This window comes from Bombus vancouverensis, chromosome 8 (assembly GCF_051014615.1).
Source record: "Bombus vancouverensis nearcticus chromosome 8, iyBomVanc1_principal, whole genome shotgun sequence".
In the NCBI taxonomy this organism is placed as follows: domain Eukaryota; kingdom Metazoa; phylum Arthropoda; class Insecta; order Hymenoptera; family Apidae; genus Bombus; species Bombus vancouverensis.
In genome coordinates, this window is record NC_134918.1 from 7,175,879 (window position 1) to 7,195,040 (window position 19,162).

Below are 19,162 nucleotides of genomic sequence, written 5' to 3' on the forward strand. Positions count from 1 at the left end.
ATGCGCAGCTAGGCCGATTGGAATTTCGTTTAGCGGCAAACGCGAATTGTCCTGTCGTGTGTTTAGATATTTTCGCGAAGCTTGTAAACAGGTGTCGCCGTTTTTAAATTATTTGAAAGTGTACGCATTCGATCGTGTTTTACGTTTATGGATTTCTATACAATTTACGAATATTACAATCGTAGTGTAATAATAATTTATCTGAACTCGTCGACAGATAAACATTACTAGCCACGTTTATTCATTCGAGTATATGTTGCTTATGTTATAGAATACGGGTGACAGCTGCAGGTTGCAGATAACTTGTCTTTTCCCCATAGTTGGACAAATTAGTACATAATCTTCGAGCAATTACGCGAATGCCTGTTGCGTCGTATTTGTTACAAACGAAACTTTCTATCGTTAGAAAATTTTTCTTCGTTCGAAAAAGATATGAAAGAATCCTTACTATCTTTATTGAAAGCAATTTTATTTAATTAAAGCAAAATTGAAACATAATTCAGAAAAAAATTCAGGAACCACGACAGGGTTAGTACAAGCGCCAACTACAAATCATTTTGTGGCAGCAAAAAGGCGCATTAAAATTTCGACCTTCGAGTTCTACGCGTTGCACATTGAGCAAAGGGGGAGGGGGAACGACTCTTTTGGCCCTGTCTATGCACTCGAATCGTTTGAGCTTAATGCGAGTATATAAGTACGTGTGCATAGTGTTTCCTTGGCGTAGTGGTACGTGGACAAAAACGGACTGCTCGATCCGTTAGGTAGTGGTTTCTCTGCGGTTCTTCCAGGGAACACAGTCCACGTGTATACGTATATGAACGTAAAGTCGGTTCTGGGTGTGAGAACCGTGTAGGTGGCTCTCATAGGAGGAGAACGAGGAGGAAGCGGGCGAGCTGACGTTCCAGCCTGACGCCGCGCCGGGACGACCTGCGACCAAACGCAGCAAACTGAGAGGGTGAGGGCGGAGCATCTCGGCGTCGACCACGTATTTCTGCGTCACCGTTTGCATTCGTAAGACGCAACCGATTGGAATCGGCCTCCGAGCTACAAGGATTTCGAAAAGGTTCTACGTCGTAATTGAGTTATGAAACTATGAAGCTGTGAATCTGGCTTTCTAAACGAGTTCGTTCAACCCCCATCGCATTATCATTTCTTTAGCGGATAATTAACGTCTTCGGGTTTATGGTTGTAACGTTATGTTTGTCGTGCAGTAATTTAATATTCCAACCGTGTAACATTAGGTGGATGGGTTTTATATCATTAATTTACTCTAAATACGAAGGTAGAAGCTTTTTAGAAAGCCTTATACTAAGAGGAAGGGCTGATTTAATGAATAGAAAACTCGTTTTATATGGAAGATTTGGTAATTTTGTAAATACCAGTACATTTCGGTAGGCTGATAGGTCGATTAAGGTTTGAAGATTTGTCGGAATGGAAACGGAATCTGTGATTTTCATGGGATTTCATTCGCGAAGTTTTTAAAACAATTCTTAGGCTACAGCGTACTTTCCATTTTACAAATTCTTTATTCAAATGCAAGACATGGTATTTCTAGATTTTTCTAAAGGAACTTCAATCATATATGTGCTTGTATAAAAACTAGGTAGTAAATTTATTCTCCCACATACGTGAACATACTTATCGAACAAAATATATTCTACTACAAGTTAAAAGTGGTACTCGTAAAACTTGCATACTTGCACTCAGAGTATGTTTTAAGACATATTGAACGAATAAGGAATGCTTCCGCCATAATTATATACTATTATTATATAAAACCGTGTGAGTAAAATGATAGTGAAAGCCCTAACTGCTTCATTGTTCGCCGATCCAACGTGTCGATAAACGGACAATAAAAGAAAGTTATTACGTAAAAAAATATATTACGGGCTACCCTATAATATTTTGAAGAGTATCTCGAAGAATAGAACATCCAGATAAGTATAATACCATTCATACTTTCCAAAAGCCGTAAATCACAAAAAGATACACACGTTACATTAAAAAAAACAAAAATTGGGAAAGATATAATATTCCTATTTCTTAACACATTCGTTGTTCAATTTTATTAAAAACAAAAACTAACAAAGAAGAAAATGTCCTTACATGTTTATCCGATCGAATATCTAAACGGATGCAATTTATATATACCTTCCAAAACCGAGGAAATCTCCAATATTTAAAAATACGCTCACGGATTATATTAAGAGAAAAAAAGAACTTATCCCTAAAGAAAAACACACGCGAAAAAAGAACGAAGGAGATATCGTTCTATATTTCCAGCCTTTCTCGCTGCATCATATTTTGCGCGAAGGGGTTAACCAACTCATCGCCCTTTGCTATTTCCCTCAACGCTCGAACCAACATGTTCCACGAGTATTTCACAGACTTACCTCGGTGTGACCGAAGGGAAAACGCGTTTTAATAATTCCTCGCCTTCGAATGAAAAAATCGCACCACGAGCTATTCGGTGAATCGTAAAAGGATGCCTCCTTCGAGCAAAGTTGTTCGTTGTCTCCAGTAACGCGATATCCCTTCCGTCGGTGACCTCTTCGCCGCTTGGCTTTCCGTTTCGTCCTGCAAGGCTTGTCAGGAATCCTTCGTCTCACGCCGAGGAATATTATATTGTAATATTTATCGCCGCGAACGGCGAGCGTATATTACCGGCGTCGAATGGGTGACGTGCCAAGCTGACGGCGGGACGACCTGCGAACACAACCACCATAGGGTTCTTAACATTCCATAGGTCGGCAAAGGCGCGACTTCGGCGCTTATTAGGCTGGAGGAAGCGGAGGACGCTGTTAAAGTCGCCTTTACGGAGGATGCTACGAAGATATTGTCCGACGTTCATGGGGGAACGTCGCTGGCGCGTGTTTGAGGGCGCAGGATTGTCCTAAGCGAGGCGGAAACGATGGTCTCAAGGCTATGGTGGAGTCGAGCTCGATATTAAAGCGTTGAGTTTGGTTCGCTTGGAATTTGAAGGAAATTCGATGGATAAAGACGGGTTTCCACGTGGTAGTCGATAGGAGAGTATTTTTTGAAGAAGTTTTCGAAAATTTTTAGGGTTTCTAGTTCTGAATAACGCGAGGACGGCGCTTTTGAGGCTACGGTGGAGTTGAGCTTGGATCAAAGCGTTGGATCCGATTCGTTTGCAGTTTGAAGAACGTTCTATGAATGAAAATGGATTTCCATAAGATCTTTGATAAAAAATTTTTAGAATTTATAGGATTTTTAATGCCGAATGAGACGAAGATGGTGTTTTTCGAGACTATGGTGAAGTCGAGCTTGAAATCAAAGCGTTCGGTTTGCTTTGTCCCAGGTTTGAACTGGGAATTGATAGAAATTGATTTGCAAAAGTGTTCGATGAGAATTTTCTAGACTTCGAAATTGAAAAATTGGATAGTTTTCGGTGAAATATGTTCGATAATGAATATTGCTTCGATATGACAGCAAGTTGAATTTCATTCGTTTTTGTCTTTTGATCTTTATTGAAAACTTTTATTCTAAATTCCCAACGATATTCATAAGACGACGAATGTTGTTCTTTTTCAAATTATTTCAACAATTTTTAACACAGTTGCGAAACTTCGAAAAATGATAATTCTTCAAAGAATTACAAATTCTTTCAGACCACAATTCGAAATTCTAAACCCATTTTTAGCTCGGCTCAATAAACATCTATCAAGGTCTATATCGACGAACGAATTTCTGGTGGGCAGTAACGAGTTCTTATTTTTAGTGCGAAACGCATGTGCGATACCGATGGTTAGATGTGGTCGTGTGTATATATATACGCACATATAACAGGCAGTTCATCCAAGAGCGGATTTATCTGCTGTGCTCCCTCCGCGCACCCACGTCGCATGGTAATGCAATAATTGACCTTTTCGCCGGGTCGATGGAGAGGAACGCAAAAACGGGTTGACGCCGGAGACAACTATTTCGAGCGCGCGTGTCAGAAGCATGAAAATTCGTGCGCGGGCGTGTGAGAAAGCTTCTGTGAAAATTGGAAAAGGCATCTGGCTGAGAGGATCTCTTCTATCCGTGAAAAAGCTCGTTGAAAAACTATGGACGACATTCGACCGAAATACCGGAGACGTTCTCGTTCGAATTTTCATATTTCTGTTTAGTTTGTTAGTGTTTCTTTCTTATTTATTTAACTATAATGAAATAATCTTGTTTTTAGTATACTTATGTAACGTTTTAACTCTTTCAATGAGATATCAGCTTTTTATATTTAGATCAAAGTTGATTTGATTGATAAATAATACAGCGTGTTTAAGTATAACTAATTTGTATATACAATGGTTTTTCTGTTCAACATCTTTTAACACATTAATAAAAATTATATACCGAGATACCGAGTTTTCATCGGTTATAATTATACGACTTTTCGCGTTCATTACTTCTTGAACGTTTTCTCCTCGCCATTATAAATTGCGGAGGTATAGTAAAGGGAACATTTTTACATTTTATACTGTATTTCTTCATAAGTCAGTTTTTTCTAGGTATTTTATGAAAAATTTGTAGAAACATTAATAGTTAAATCATAAGACACTGTAATTAAAAATACTTTTTTTCTTTCCAATAAAATATCCTTCGACACTGTCTCTCTAAACTTCCTGCTTCCGTAAAGGATCAATTCAATGTATCTGCTTCCTTCTCTATTCTATATTTTATCCCTTCCTTTCCATTTCTCAGAGCCAAATAAGAGAGAAAGAAAAGAACGTAAAGGCTGTCAACCATCGCGACAAAATTCACATCCAAGCATCGTTCCTGCGGACTTTCAACTTTCACTCGGCGACATCCGCCGGTGCAATTAAAGACGGGGCCCTCTCTCCCGGGTCACCATTGACCTCTGTCGCAAGGACGTCGCGGTTCCGTTCGCCTTATCAAGAAAAATCGCCACGACGCAAGGGCACAGCAATATCTGGACCGTTCGACCGTGAGACGAACCCTGAATAATAGTCTTGCGAATCGTCTGGCTAGCGCGTATAGTGATTCAGCGACGAATCAGCTCGCGTGGCCTCGCCTCGAAACTTCAACCTGAAAATTCGTTTGCAGTTGCCCCTCGTTTAAGGACAAGAACAGAGGAGACGAGACGATTTTTCACCGCTACGTATGCTGATCGAAGCTTCGTGTAGCAGTTCATTTTATAGATTTACGTAGACAAAATAAAACATAAAAAATATGTATCGATTATCGATACTCTATAAATGACTCGAGAGACTTGTGCTATTAATGAGACTTATGATATAATTATAACATCATTGACTCGCGTAACGCGTATGCTCGTGCAATATCATAATTTTGCCAAGATAATTATAAACGTGGAAGCTAGTTAGAAAATTGGTTTTTCCATTAAACATTACAACGAGTATATCGTAGCTTTGGTATGTTACGTACATTCGCTTACTACGTGCATTCTGTGCGTATTTCTACGTAAACGCATAAAAATCCGCTGTCTAGTGATCAGCTTGCAGTTTGCACGCGCTGGATCTGCGCGAAGGCAGATCGTATCTGCTCCCTTGGAACGTATCAATTGTACAACATGTGCGCTCACGCGCGCACGCTCGATAAATCAACATCAAGCCAGGCGATGTACAAACAAGTGTTCCATGGTGTATCCCGGAGAATCGAGACTTCGTTTCCTTTTTTCCATCCTGCTCTGTGTTTTTTCACCAGGTACTGTCTCTGTCGTTTTGTAGGGCGTACGAGCCTAGATGCATTCCGTGGATGTGAATCACTGCAGCGCGGGCTAAAATAATTGGACGGTAAGTAGACTTCAAGGCGAGACGTTTCTTTTTCCTCTCTTCTTCGTTCTTGTCGTTTTCCTTTTACCAGGGTCGTCGATTCGATAATATTGAGCTAATATTATCACTGAAACTTCACAATTAAGAATTCATCATCGCGCGCTAATAGATTACGGCGATTACAAGAGAAGGGAATTTGACATTCCTTGAACAAACTTTCCTTTTGACGAGTAAAAGTTGTACCCTCGTCGTAAACCATAGTCATCAAGCTGTCAATATAGGTACACGATACGTTTCATTGTTCATCGTGCCACCAACGACGAGTTAAACAGTCTCTTTTCAAACGCAGATCGCTTAAAAATCGTTCGTATCCCGGTTTGGCGAATTGGTAACGGGCAAATTATTAACATTGGCGCTGAACTGTGAATATTTATGAGAATCTGTATTTTTATAAACGCGAATAAGGAACTGGAACCTAAGCAGAAATTGTACGAGTCACGAGTTACAGACTGTCGGGTTACGAGTTATAAAATTGTGTCGAAGTCGTAGTACTCTTGTGTATCGGTTTCAAGATACGTGTGACATAGTATTAAAATGCATATGGTTATTTGGCCGACAACCAACAGCTGGCTGTTTACGTTTATTTATGCATCCAGCAACACGTTAATTTAAAATTATTCCACCGACAAGATATAATCGTTTACGACATAAAGTTGCAATAATAATGTGTTACCGTAGATCGTTCTTTGATGTACAGCCTATGAACTGTTATTTATCGACGCACTCGATGATGAGAAAGTACCTAATGTTTGTAGGAAGCGGCATGGAAACGTACGATAACGTACACGACTTTACATTAGCGAAAGGCGTGCCTTTTAACAATTGAACATTCGTTAATTTATATTAATTGAACGTCTATTTGCACTTTATTAGTCTGACTATCACGACATTGTTAATAACGCAAATGGCAATGTGGTCTTGTTTTCATCAGTAAAAATGGAAAAAAGAAACAAATGGATTAAATGTACCAATAAATATTTATATCAGAATAGAGTAAATCAACGGAAGAGGTTAAAATAAATAAACGTAGGAATGTTTATTAATTCCATCGTTTGTCGAAAGTAAATCTTTTATCTCGAGATGTTTCACTCTAAAAGTCTTCATCTTCGCTGTAAAATTTTGCAAACACGAAGGCCCGAAACTTCTTCGATAATTTTTCCTTCAGATTCATCCTATGTATTTGTAAATATTTTAGAAGATCCGTACATTCCAATATTCTCAACATTTATGCATTCGCGTAATCAAGTAACGCAACTGGTCTAAAATTAGGCCAAGTAAGTCTGCCAGTCTGCTCCTCCCGCATCATCGATATTAATTTATCCCCTTCCAACTGGCGAAAAATCTTCGTTGCTCGCGATCTACTCGTAGTAGATTGGCCCGTAAGTAGCCAGACCAAACCCACTCTGCCAGCCCACATCATCGGCATCGCTCTAATTTCCAGCAAAGCGAAACCTTGCTTTTCCATGAAACCATTACCGCGATAATCGTTCTTCGGCTGTTTCTAAATTATACGTGAGCGACAAATCGTGAAGTGGGTGGCCAGCCTACGAAATAATACATTTGCGACTCGTGCATTCGTCCAGGGGATTATTAAAGACACTTAGAGAATTTTAGCATACTTTCCAAATTGCAAATTAATAATGTTAAGTGGTAAGCTTTAATGGTAACTTACTATTTGTACGACCTACGACAACGACTAGCTTCGGTAGGTCGTAATGGAGTTTGGTTGGATTCTTTGAATCGATTTAAGCGCTGCCAATGTAACGACAGGTTGTTTCTCTGCGTTTTCTTTTATCGATACATACCGCTATGATTGTGTAAATCGCTAACGTGTTCGAATCGAATCGTTAGCACGACGATACTCCGCTTTCTATCGTTGTTTTTCATTCTATCCAATGCTTTCAGTTGGATCAATAAAATTGATAGTTTTCGACGGTCTCGGAATGAAGCTGCTCTCGTTCTACTTGCTACGATATTGGTATACCTTTGCGTTCTTCTCGTATCAAACGAAATCTAGAAGTTACGTAAGATGGTCAATTGGTTGGTTGGCATGTTGTTCATTGACGCTACAAGTGACAAGATTCGAAATTACGATCTTATCCTTGTTCTTTGGAAACAATCTTCTAAAAAATTATTTACTATTGTTTACATCTTTAGCATTAGAATTTCAAATTGACGGAATGCATAGACTACGTGAAAATATACGAAACAGACAGAGTAAAGTAGTCGTTATAATATTCAAAGGTTTGCTTCAGTGTCGAAGATACATTAAAAGATTGAAATTCGATGATTCATCGAGAACTTCTTTCTCCCTTAACCAGAACCAAAACCAGAACGAGAAGCACGCCTCCGGAGGAGCGGTGTATCAGCAGGTCGCGACAGGTTTTCGGACAGATTTCTTCGTGCTTAGCATTGTCGCGCACCGCCGGACTTACGCGGTCGTTTGCAGGTATGCCAAGTATGTAAGGTCTAACGTTGAGTCGCTGGACAGAACGAGTGGGAGGAAGGGCACTCTTGGGTCACACCGAGAGAGAAAGGCAACACGCTGGAGGAAAGGGACAGAAGAAAGTGGAGAAACGGTGAGAAAGTGCATGGAAAGAGTGAGAAAAAACATACCTTATTTTTTGGACATCTATCACTCTGTATGTACGATATTACGTACATACATCGTCGTTCAAAAGTTATATCATACCTTTTGTCTTTAACAAAGTTGTAATATTTAGTGTTGATCAACAGCTCCAAGTTAGAAGTATTTTTTCATAAACTTACTGATATATCTGTTCTTTACAATCGCTACGAAATTCATATTTAGTAACAACCGGTCCGATATTCCAGCTTCTAAAAAATCCACTTCTAATGAACTAAAAATCATTATCACAGAGACATCCCTACCACCGCTCCAAACCCTCCAACCGAATTCCTGAAAATCCAATATCTAACTATCTACTAATTGGATCTAATCTGATCCAATGATCACAACCGCTCCAGTATCTCAGGCTAAGTGAAAATTCCAAAATTCAACACCGTTCAATCCCGATTCCAGTTCCACCTATACCTCGCCACGCACGCAATTTCTTTAATCTGCAGAACATCGACCTTCGATCATCTGTCACCGTCGTATACCATGTCCTAACGCGTAACCCTGTCGCACCCTCCTCCTCGACTCGGTCTCTTGGAGCCACGACCGGGCGAACCGAGCCGGTCAACGTAGTAGGAGGACTTCGTCCTGCGAACGGTAAAGGAAAAGGAAGAAAGAAAGCGCGGTGGACAGGCGAGCAAAGAGAGAAACGGATCGACAGGGAGCTCGCTCGCGCGCGCCACAGGCCGTAGCCGGTGCCTGTGGGAAGAGAAGGAGAAGTCGCGGGAGTAAGATGGTGGTGACCAAGAGAGGAGAGTGAAGGGGGCGAGGAAAAGGAAGAAAGAATGCATTTGGATTGCTCGATAGGAGTAGGTGGGCACGTAAGAAGGCTAGGTTGGCCTGGTGGGAGTCCTGGCCACGGACTGGCCGGACAACCCGGTGCAGGACGAACGGCAACTCTGCCTATATTATAGAACACCAGCATCGGGAACTTGTATAAGCCTCAGCGCCGCGCCACGGTGGGAATTCGCCTCGCTAACGTGCGCGCGCGCGCGCACCTTCCTCCTTCTCTTTTACCCGCTTCGCTCTTTTCTCCTCACCGCCGCGTATTTAGACGCGCTCTGGCCGTGTGCACGCTGTCCCCGCGACAGCGGACCGCGCGTCGACGCGGGATTCCCGCGTTTCGGAACCCGCGCATGGGAAAGGGACGACGAACCGAGGGGGGTTACCCGTGGGGTCGCGTCATCCACGAGGGTGAAGCTCGAGTTCAGAAGAGGCGCCACAGGCCCTCGCAGATTGTGTGTGTAGCGCACTCGGCGACGCTTTGCCTGGACAGGGTTCCGGTCGCTTGCATGGGGAATATGAGACGTTCAACTTTGTGGTGTTTCCTGCGGATCGTTTCAGGGAATTATTGTCTAGTATGGACGGGGTATCGATGAGAGGAATCGTGGAATTGTGTTGGAATTGACAGCTTTATGAATGAATGTATTTCGGTGATTGGGTTGTTTATATGACTTGGTCTTCGCCTGGATTAAGGTCGTTGAGTTATATCTTCCTGTCCCTGTGGGAAGATTTTATTCTTCGAGGACGATAGTAGGCTTTAAATAATTCGGTTAATGGTAAAGTTAAATTTAATATGGGGTAATCTTGGTGGATGGTATTTCTGTTATTTTGGGGCGGAATTCATCGAGTAGTTAAGTTGCATATTTGATCGTATATTTTGATTTTATATAGTGGTAAATGCTTTATGCTATTAAATAGGTTAGGTGATGATGAGGTTATGTTTTATGTGGGATTGTAAATCACTGAATAGTATATCGCTTTTAGCTTGTTTTGAAGTTGTCGAGAAATTACGTTGTATATTTGATAGAAGATTTAGCGTAGTATATACGTAGGTAAATATGAGGAAGAATATTAACGTATTAACGTTAATACGTAACTACTTAATAGTAGTAGCACAAGGAAACTACTTCGATAACGCGTACCCTTATATTGCAGTAAGAATAATTATACTGCAATCGAACGTTTGCTCAATTTCCTGGCATTTTCTTGACTTGCGAGCGTGAAGCTACTAACACCAAGTAAACGCTACTGGACCCGACTTTTGTCGGGAAGTAATATAACTACCTAACCAAGTTCGTATTTAAAAATTAATACAGGAGAATACCAACCCTTTTCGTTGCTTCGTTTTTATGTAGCTACATTTTGTATTTTCCGATACTAAAATCACTATTCAACGAGTATTAAAATATTATCACTTCGAATATTACTTCACAATGTTATTTCGAATATCGTGACTTCACCAGGTGAATGGGATAAAGTAAGAAGCATGAAAGTTTACAACAACCAATGTACGATATATTGGTACGCGACAATTGAAATTCGAACTAGTGAGAGTCACCACTACAATAACAATAGTAACGTTGGTAACGAAGTACGATACTAACAGAATTACTGTAGAAAGGCACTTCAAAAAACTGATACACCTTCCATTCCCGTGGCTGCATTTTCATTCCGATTTCACTTGTTCTATAACCCGAACTATTTCAATCTAGAACATCACAATCCTCGAGTTCTACACAATATTTATCTTATCTCCTAGACAAACATTCCGGAAGAGCTCAGAAAGGAATTCCGATGGAGTTTCACTTTATTCGTTCATTACTTAAATCGCAATTTTAAATTAAAAAAAAAATCTAAACATGTAAGTTGACCAGATAAATCTCCTACTCTACGAAAACGTTGCAGAGTCGTACCATTCATTTGGATATCATTTTTCCTAGAGCTATTTTAAACTGGAAACGTCTCGACATTTATCTACAAATCTACAAGAATAGTTCTCCACAAAACTTATCTAATCTCCCAGGAAACTATTCTAAAAAAAACCTTGAAAGGAAATCTCGTTCGTAATCTGACTCGCAAATCAAATATATCTCGACATTCCAGTTATCCATGAGAAAACTGTCTCGAAATCGATGAAAAAATTCCACAAAGCAGCAAAGAGCCACATCGTTGCATGACTATCGCTCCATTTCCATTCAGATTTCATTCTTCCACGGGGTCATCTAGAGGCCGCGTCAACGCTTAATTAACGCAGATGGTTAACCAGCACTGCGTGCGCGAACCTAAGGTGCACACGACATGGTACCACAAGGAAGAGCAACGGAAAGAATAGTCGATGACAGTGATAGTTTACAACCCACGAGTTCTACACAATATTTATTTTATCTTCTATACAAACATTCCGGAAGAGTTCAGAAAGGAATTTTGGAGAAATTTCACTTCCTTCGTTCATAACCTAAATGGCAATTTTAAATAAAAGAAAAGTCTAAACATGTAAGTTAAGCAGAAAAATCTCCTACTCTACGAAAACTACACTGCAGAAAAGTAACATTCACTCGGATATCATCTTTTCTAGAGTTCAAACAATTTTAAACTGGAAGCTTCTGAGCATTTATTTACAAGTCTATAAAACCAGTTCTCTACAAAATTTATATAATCTTTCAGGAAATTATTCTAGAAAATCTCGAAAGGAAATCTCGTTCGTAATTTAGATTGCAAACCAAAAATATCTCGACATTCCAGTCCTCCATGAGAAAAGTGTCTGGAAATCGATGAAAAAATTCCACAAAGTAGCAAAGAGTTACATCGTTGCATGACTATCGCTCCATTTCCATTCAGATTTCATTCTTCCACGGGGTCATCTAGAGGCCGCGTTAACGCTTAATTAACGCAGATGGTTAACCAGCACTGCGTGCGCGAACCTAAGGTGCACATGACAAGCTGCCGCAAGGAAAAGCAACAGGAAGAGTACTTGATACTTGCTTACGTAGCTAAAGAGCACACATATACGGTAGCACATTAAAGTACTTAGAAACTTATAGCATACTTTTATGAATATTATGTGTATCATAGAAAGCAGTTTAAAATTTCATTACTACCCAGACATGGAATAAAATTGCATTGACTCTAAGACATCTAATAAGAGTACGTTTCTAATGACAGTATATATTTCGCAGAGATTCTAAGAATATTCACACAATCAATTATCTATTACACTAATAACCTTCGATATTCATTGAGACCATCAATAACGCTTACTGTATGCTGAAACTTGCTATTCATTCTGTATACCAACTTCTTATCACATATTACTGTATGTTCGCAGCAAATATCTATAGATATAAATAGTTTCATATTTGACCAATATAATTATGACAATGGCGTTTTATTATGATACTAGTAAAATTTCCAAATGTTTCAATAACACACATACGGTATACAGGTAAAAATTTGCCATGGTAAGTGTTCGAATACTTTGCTGAGCTACTGTGTACATAAGTACGTGTAACGCGGGAGAACACGATGGTGTGCGATGGAACAACGATCCGGCTCGTGCGGAGGGCAGAAAGTAGATCCTGCAAAATCATCCGTGGCTCGTGTGCACCTCTAATGAAGATGTGGTAGATGTATGAATAAGCGGATATACTCGACGTCCACGACGTTGCACACCGATGGTGTGCTGTTGCTGCTTTGCTCTGTTGCTGTTCATGCTTGAGCGTGTTGTTCGTTGCCTCTGAAAATCGCGTGCAATGTCGGAGGACGGCAGGTGGACGGTGAAGGGAAAATAATGTTCACCGCGGCGGGTGATATCGCGGCTGCGAAATTCCTTTTGCTTTCTCTTCTGCTCGACAGGCAGAAAGAGAGAAAGAGAGAGAGAGGGAGAAAGAAAGAAAAGAAAGAGAGAGAGAGAGAGAGGAGAAGAGAAGGACTTTTAACTTCGCGGTGGGTGTAGCCGGCTCGTTTGTATAGTCGCGCATTATTCCGCGACGTGACGGTTTAATGGTGGAGGCCCGATTTCTCGCAAACGCGAACGCGCGCGCAAGCACCAGCGCGGACAGAAGCTACGATTGCGAGAGCCACCGTGCAACCAGGATTGCGAGAGACCAAACGTTGCATTCTATATGTGTTTGTGTGTATGTAGTCGTTGATTCTGTACAGTTTCGTTATTTGTGCTTGCCTTTCTTTCAGCTTTTGCTCTTTTTTTTCCTGCCATTTCATTGTGGAGAAAGGAAAGAGAATGGAGATCTTATCCATCGGGTTGATAACGCGATTTGTTGGCACATTGTCCTTATGTTCAGGTTCGTGCGTTATGTCTTGAAGTTCAAAGTAAGTCCATTTTCACAGTCATATAAGGATAAATCAGAGATGAAAGTAGTTTTGTATTCGAGAATTTATAGTTTGGAATTTGTTCTTAACTCTAATCTTTGTTTTATTCTGCAGCCTACATCGCTAGGTACGACGTGGCTGAAAATCGAACGAAACTGTTAGGTTCAAAGACGAAGTTCTTTAAAAATATCTGGCGAGCTCATTGGAAAGTAAGGTATAAACATTTGTAAAATTACATACATTTAACGCGATACTAAAATAGATACAAACAAAATTTATTAAATAAAAACATTCAAGCCAATTTCCCGTCGTCGATTCTTCCTACCCATCAACCTGATTAACCTCTACTATACAGCTTCGTTCGATGCTTGCATCGTTGGTCGTAGCAAAATTTCTTCGTCTCAGCTCACTTCGTACCTTAACATCGCATAATGGAAAAAACATGATTCAACAATCCAGTGAGTTTTTATAATTTCGAGCGAGGCAACTCTCACGGCGCAGCGGTCAGAAGTGAAACGAACAAAACGGTCGAGGTCCACTCGAGATCGCACAATCTGGCCGTGTCTTTAGTTGCGCGGGAATGCAAGGGAGAGGGCAGCTGGGTGGCGTAAGGTTCTCAGGTAGGTACATTTAGACGGACGTGCGCACGTCGAGATTCGTGGCCGTTCGCCGATCGTTGACACGAGACCGGAGCGCTCGACTGCATTATCGTTGGCGTGCGAACAGGTAACCTCGCGATCTCTCTCGCTGCCAGCGTGCATATGCGCGCGGCTATTTTGTTATGCCGGACCCGTCCACGCGCTGCGCAAACAAATACCCCGCGAAACGATCGTAACAGCGGCGTGTACACGCGCGACGATATCTGCTTTGGGAATTCTTCCTCATAGGCAGAGCCATGAGCGGAGAGAGAGAAAGAGAACATTGTAAATCAATGATATTAATATCAGCAATAATTTCGATGGTAATTCCCACGATGGCCGATACCATTGTCCCAGAAAGTATATCATTTGCGGTTGAAAATGGTTATCGATCTTTCAATGGGTTTCGTTAAATAGAATATGAACCTGTGGTCTACTAGTCGTGATCGATGATGCGTTTCGTTTGGTTAACTGTCTATTTCGATCGGACGTAGTTTCTTATGTTTGGACTTTATTTTCAATCGTGGTATAGATTCTTCTAGACGAGAGTTCCTAGGATGTGTTATCGTAAGATTGTAAGATACTTTTTCACTGTTTGTATATTTGTAATCTATTTTTAATTTAAGCGTGATTTATGTAACACTAAATGATCCTTCCAGATGAAAATTCCTAGGAAATGATATTAAAGATTCGAGGTTGACTACCAAGACAAATCTATAAAATATCTTTGTTCAATTGTAGGATTTTTTACGTTTACATTTTCTGTTTAATTTAAGCGGAGATCGAATAATTTCTCTAGACGAAAATCCCTAGGAAGTGGAATGATATTAAAGATTCAAGACGGGCTATAAGATTACAAAACACCTCTGATCGATTGTAGGAATATGAGATACGATTATAAGATTGCGAGATTACCACTGTTATCGTAAGAAATTTATATCTATCGATCCAACCTCCGAAAACTCATCCTTGTCTCAACTGCTTTTAGTAGTCACGTCGCCGGAATACGCAAGGACCTCCTGACTGATATTCAACTCGATCAATACCCCTCACCTTCCTCGACACTATTACCAATATTACCACAACAAATATATCTATTCGTAATTCCATCGATCTATTGACCCATCTACAGGATTCTCGTGTCTAAAAACCACGAATCCTCATCCTAAATCAACAACTCGCCGGTATACGACTATGAAGTACAAATACTTCACCGAATCCGCGCAAGGCATTATTTTAACATTATATCGAAACAGACCGTTAAAGTTTATAGTTACAGTAGATGTATGTTCTAATGAACTGTCGTTCTACTTATCTATCTAAAGAACGTTTGAAAACCGAAATTCATGCACTCATAACGATCTATAGCAAACTCTACATTTTTGTTGAGATGAAAACAATAGACCAGCAGAAAAATCATTGTCGCATTCCATGATCATTCTTTTTCATCCGACTAAATATACTTTTTATCATATATACATGCATATATGTAAATCTATATATAATGTATATCTTTTATATATACATAAGTAAGACACATAAATATATGGATTATTTCATTAACGAGCAATAAATAATAATTGGTACATATTAATCGGCCGTTTGTTTTTCCGACATAGAAGTCTGGTCCCATAAGTTAGGATTTAGATGAGTCAGGGAGTCTACTTTATACATGTACTTATACATTCGATTGCTGTGACGTGTTCGTCAGAGCACGCATCGTCTGTAAACATAACTCAACGCGGCTAAGCAGCCGAGTAAAGGAGCGGGGTGACGGGGAATGGCTCATCGGTCGGCGAGTTTCTCTCCCCGTTCAATTTTCCCGGATATCCTTTCACGCGGTCCGCGGACTCGTCCTTCCACGACCCAGGTCCAGAGTGCGTTCGAAGCTGTCGAGGCTGTCTGTCGAAGGGAAGTCGGTACGGTGAGAGGCGGACACGAAGGCCTCGTGCGCCACGGGCCACGACGAGGGGCGTCGAAACCGGAAGTGGTCTATCGAGGACGGGAGTTGCCGTGGCAACCGCGATCTGCTTTAACCCCCGGTCGATCATCGGTCTTCCGCGTCATTCGAAAGCGGTCTATTATTCGGGGTCGCTGCATCCTCTGTTGCACACAGCCTCCTCGAGCGGGAGCGAGTCGAACCAAGGCTTTCAGGCAGCAGCAGGCTTGAACCTGTGCGTTGTGTTTGTGCCACCGATGAGCAGCCAGCCAACAAGAGAGAACGCGATAGGATACGCGACTGCACACAGCTGAGCCGAACGGTGCCGAACTCGACCGAAACGACCCGGTGACGAACGACTGAGTCCGAAATCTCGCGACGCGTTTCACCGTGTTACGACGTCGCGTTGCGCTTACAGCAGGGCCGTCTCGAGCCGCGCTGCCAACGACGATCTTATCGGGCCAATTGTTTGACTTTGTGTTGCCTGCTGCTGCTGCTTGCGACACATGACACGCCAGTCGACAAGCATGACTACTGCACGAGATTTTTCATGTGCCTGATCTGTCGAGGATTCTGTCGATCCTGTTTTACCCCGTTGCCAGTAAACCGTTCTTAAACGGGGAAAGGTATTCGAATCAAAAGATTATTGAGGTAAAAATGCAGACCGAGATTTATCAAAGGGTAAATATTGTGCACGATCAATGCGTATCGTATTTTTACATCGATTGATTCGAACGCAATCGTTCAACGACCAGTTACGATGTAGTCTATGCTGCGCATGCGCCAGGAGCGGATCAATCGTGCCACAAACCCGTTAACGTCGATTGCTTCTCCGAGAAATTAATCTACTCGCTGCTCCTGATTCTTGGTGCTTTCTTACGTGTGAAACGGTCCGTGCAGAATCTTCGGTACTTTCACCCGCTTTTTGAACCAGAACATAGACCGGACAATCGGAATCCCGCGTCCTTCAAAGTTCATTAAATAATTTTATCGGCATCCAAAATCTATTATGTTAATTAGTATGTACAGATATCGAATGGTTCGGTGTTCACAATAGGCTGACTGGAGTACAGGGATACGGGAATCAGTTAACAAAATTCGATTCAAGAGGATGACTCATTTGTACCGATCGCCGGAGGTCTTGAAGGGCGACGGAGTTCCTTGATCCAACGCTGTGCGTATGTTTGTGCCGTGTAGTGATGGATTCAAGATACTTCCAGTTGCTTCGACATAAGCAACCTTTGACTCGCTCCAAACGTTATTTGTAATCCCTAAATTTAAATTGTAAATCTTACAGAATCTAAATACCTCGCAATAAATCTCGAGCACTTTTCAACTACTCTTTCTTTCAAAATAAGTGAGTTTCTATCCATACCAATAGAATATAGTTTCAACACAGAGCGGATATTCAACCACCGCTGTATATCATTTTCCTCAGCCCTAGTTAGTCACCCTGCCCTATGTTATTGACCAGAGTTTTGCACCCCGTAACAAAAGGCATTCCTCACCGAAAACATCGATCTATTCAAAGACATAACCCTCGGCATAACTTTCGCCTAACATACCACTTATCTCTAATCTGAAATACTACGTTGTATTTATACATTATAAAACGTTTCTCTATATCTTCGAAATTTAAAGGATGAGAACGATTTTTTTTCATAAAACGGCTCGAAAACTCACGAGATACAGAATGAAACTGGCATCGGTGGTGTGGCGTGTGTATTGTGCACGATGTGTGGGTTCGCGGGGCCGCGTTGTGTTGTTGTAGGAATGCTGTCGGCAGCCGGCAGCAGGGTCGCCCACTGTTACTCGTCGGGACTCGCTTTTGCTGCCTCTCTGCCCTTCCTGCGCTGGCCGGCTCGCTCGTTCGTTCGATTCCGTTTTAAAACTATATTGCCGTGGCCCCTTTGTACTTGCGGCCACTCGGCCCTCGCCGCTGTGTGCGTGCCTCTCTGTGAACGTATGTGGCACCGTGTGCGCACGTACGTGGATCGTATTACATATTTGTCCAGAGGAAGAGCGGAGGTCTCGTTCGTCGTCGTGTCGTCGCGGTCTTGCCTTCGTCGCGCTTCTCACCGCGCGATACGCCAACTTTCTCGCGTGATTTCGAACGGCCACGAGCGTGCGCCGTGCACTTTTTCTAGCGATGGCGCTGACGACTCGATCGGGAACACCTCGAAACCTCTCGACGTGTTTCTTGGAGCTTGTTCCACGTTGGAATTTAATTTATGATCGGGACATAGAAAATCATGTTGAGTACAGTACGTTTGGTTGCCTATGGGTATAAGTGGAAAAAGAAGGACTTTTCCGTACTTATGGGACAAAAGTTGTACATAGGACTATGTTCTAAAATTTTGCGGGAAAGTTATTTCACGAGTGACAATGATGGCGCTAGTAGTCACGATGCATCCTAATGCTGACAAATATCAGACTACCGTAACGAATGAAGCACTTGAAAAACGAAACGAATGAAATGTGGGAAGGCTTATGAAAGTATCGAAGCGCTTGTAGACGCTTTCATAAATATTTGTATTATGTATGTTATATAAAACATTTTGAAGTTTTATTGTATCGCTAAAACAAATCAGAAAATATATATAAAAGTTATAAGATGCCACAGCCTAAGAAAGGTTAAATGTAATTTACGATTAAATAAAAAAAAGTGCAGGCGTGGCAATTTCAATTAATCATATGAGAAGAGCAGGTAACGTTAAAGTCTGTTCAAAATATCACAGGTTATTCCAGCAATTATTCTCACGATTATTCCAACGGATAATTTCGTGTGACGCGTGAAGCGAGCGCTCTTATTTGTCTCGTCCAGCGGTTGGCGATAGACGGCGTCATTATCTCGAGCGACGCCAGCGATAACACCGTTGAGTGCGTGGAAACTACCACACGTTCGTACGCAAGCCGGTATTAAACGGTTGGCCAAGCCGGAGGAAGAAGCGGAGGGACGAGAGTCCTCTCACGGCAATACTTTCTCGGCGAATTTTTTTCGTTTAACGAAAATACCGCGCCTCAT

The 19,162-nt window shown here is 41.4% G+C and overlaps 1 protein-coding gene across 1 annotated transcript in view; it reads right to left on the reverse strand.

Moving 5' to 3' along the window:
* Positions 1-1,420: 1,420 nt before the first annotated feature.
* The window catches only part of Cep290 (Centrosomal protein 290kDa), a 170,031-nt gene continuing 152,289 nt past the window's right edge, over positions 1,421-19,162 (reverse strand). Inside the window, exon 25 of the mRNA XM_076620348.1 lies at positions 1,421-2,706. The gene's annotated coding sequence lies outside the window, so the exon portion shown is untranslated. The remainder of the gene's footprint in view (positions 2,707-19,162) is intronic.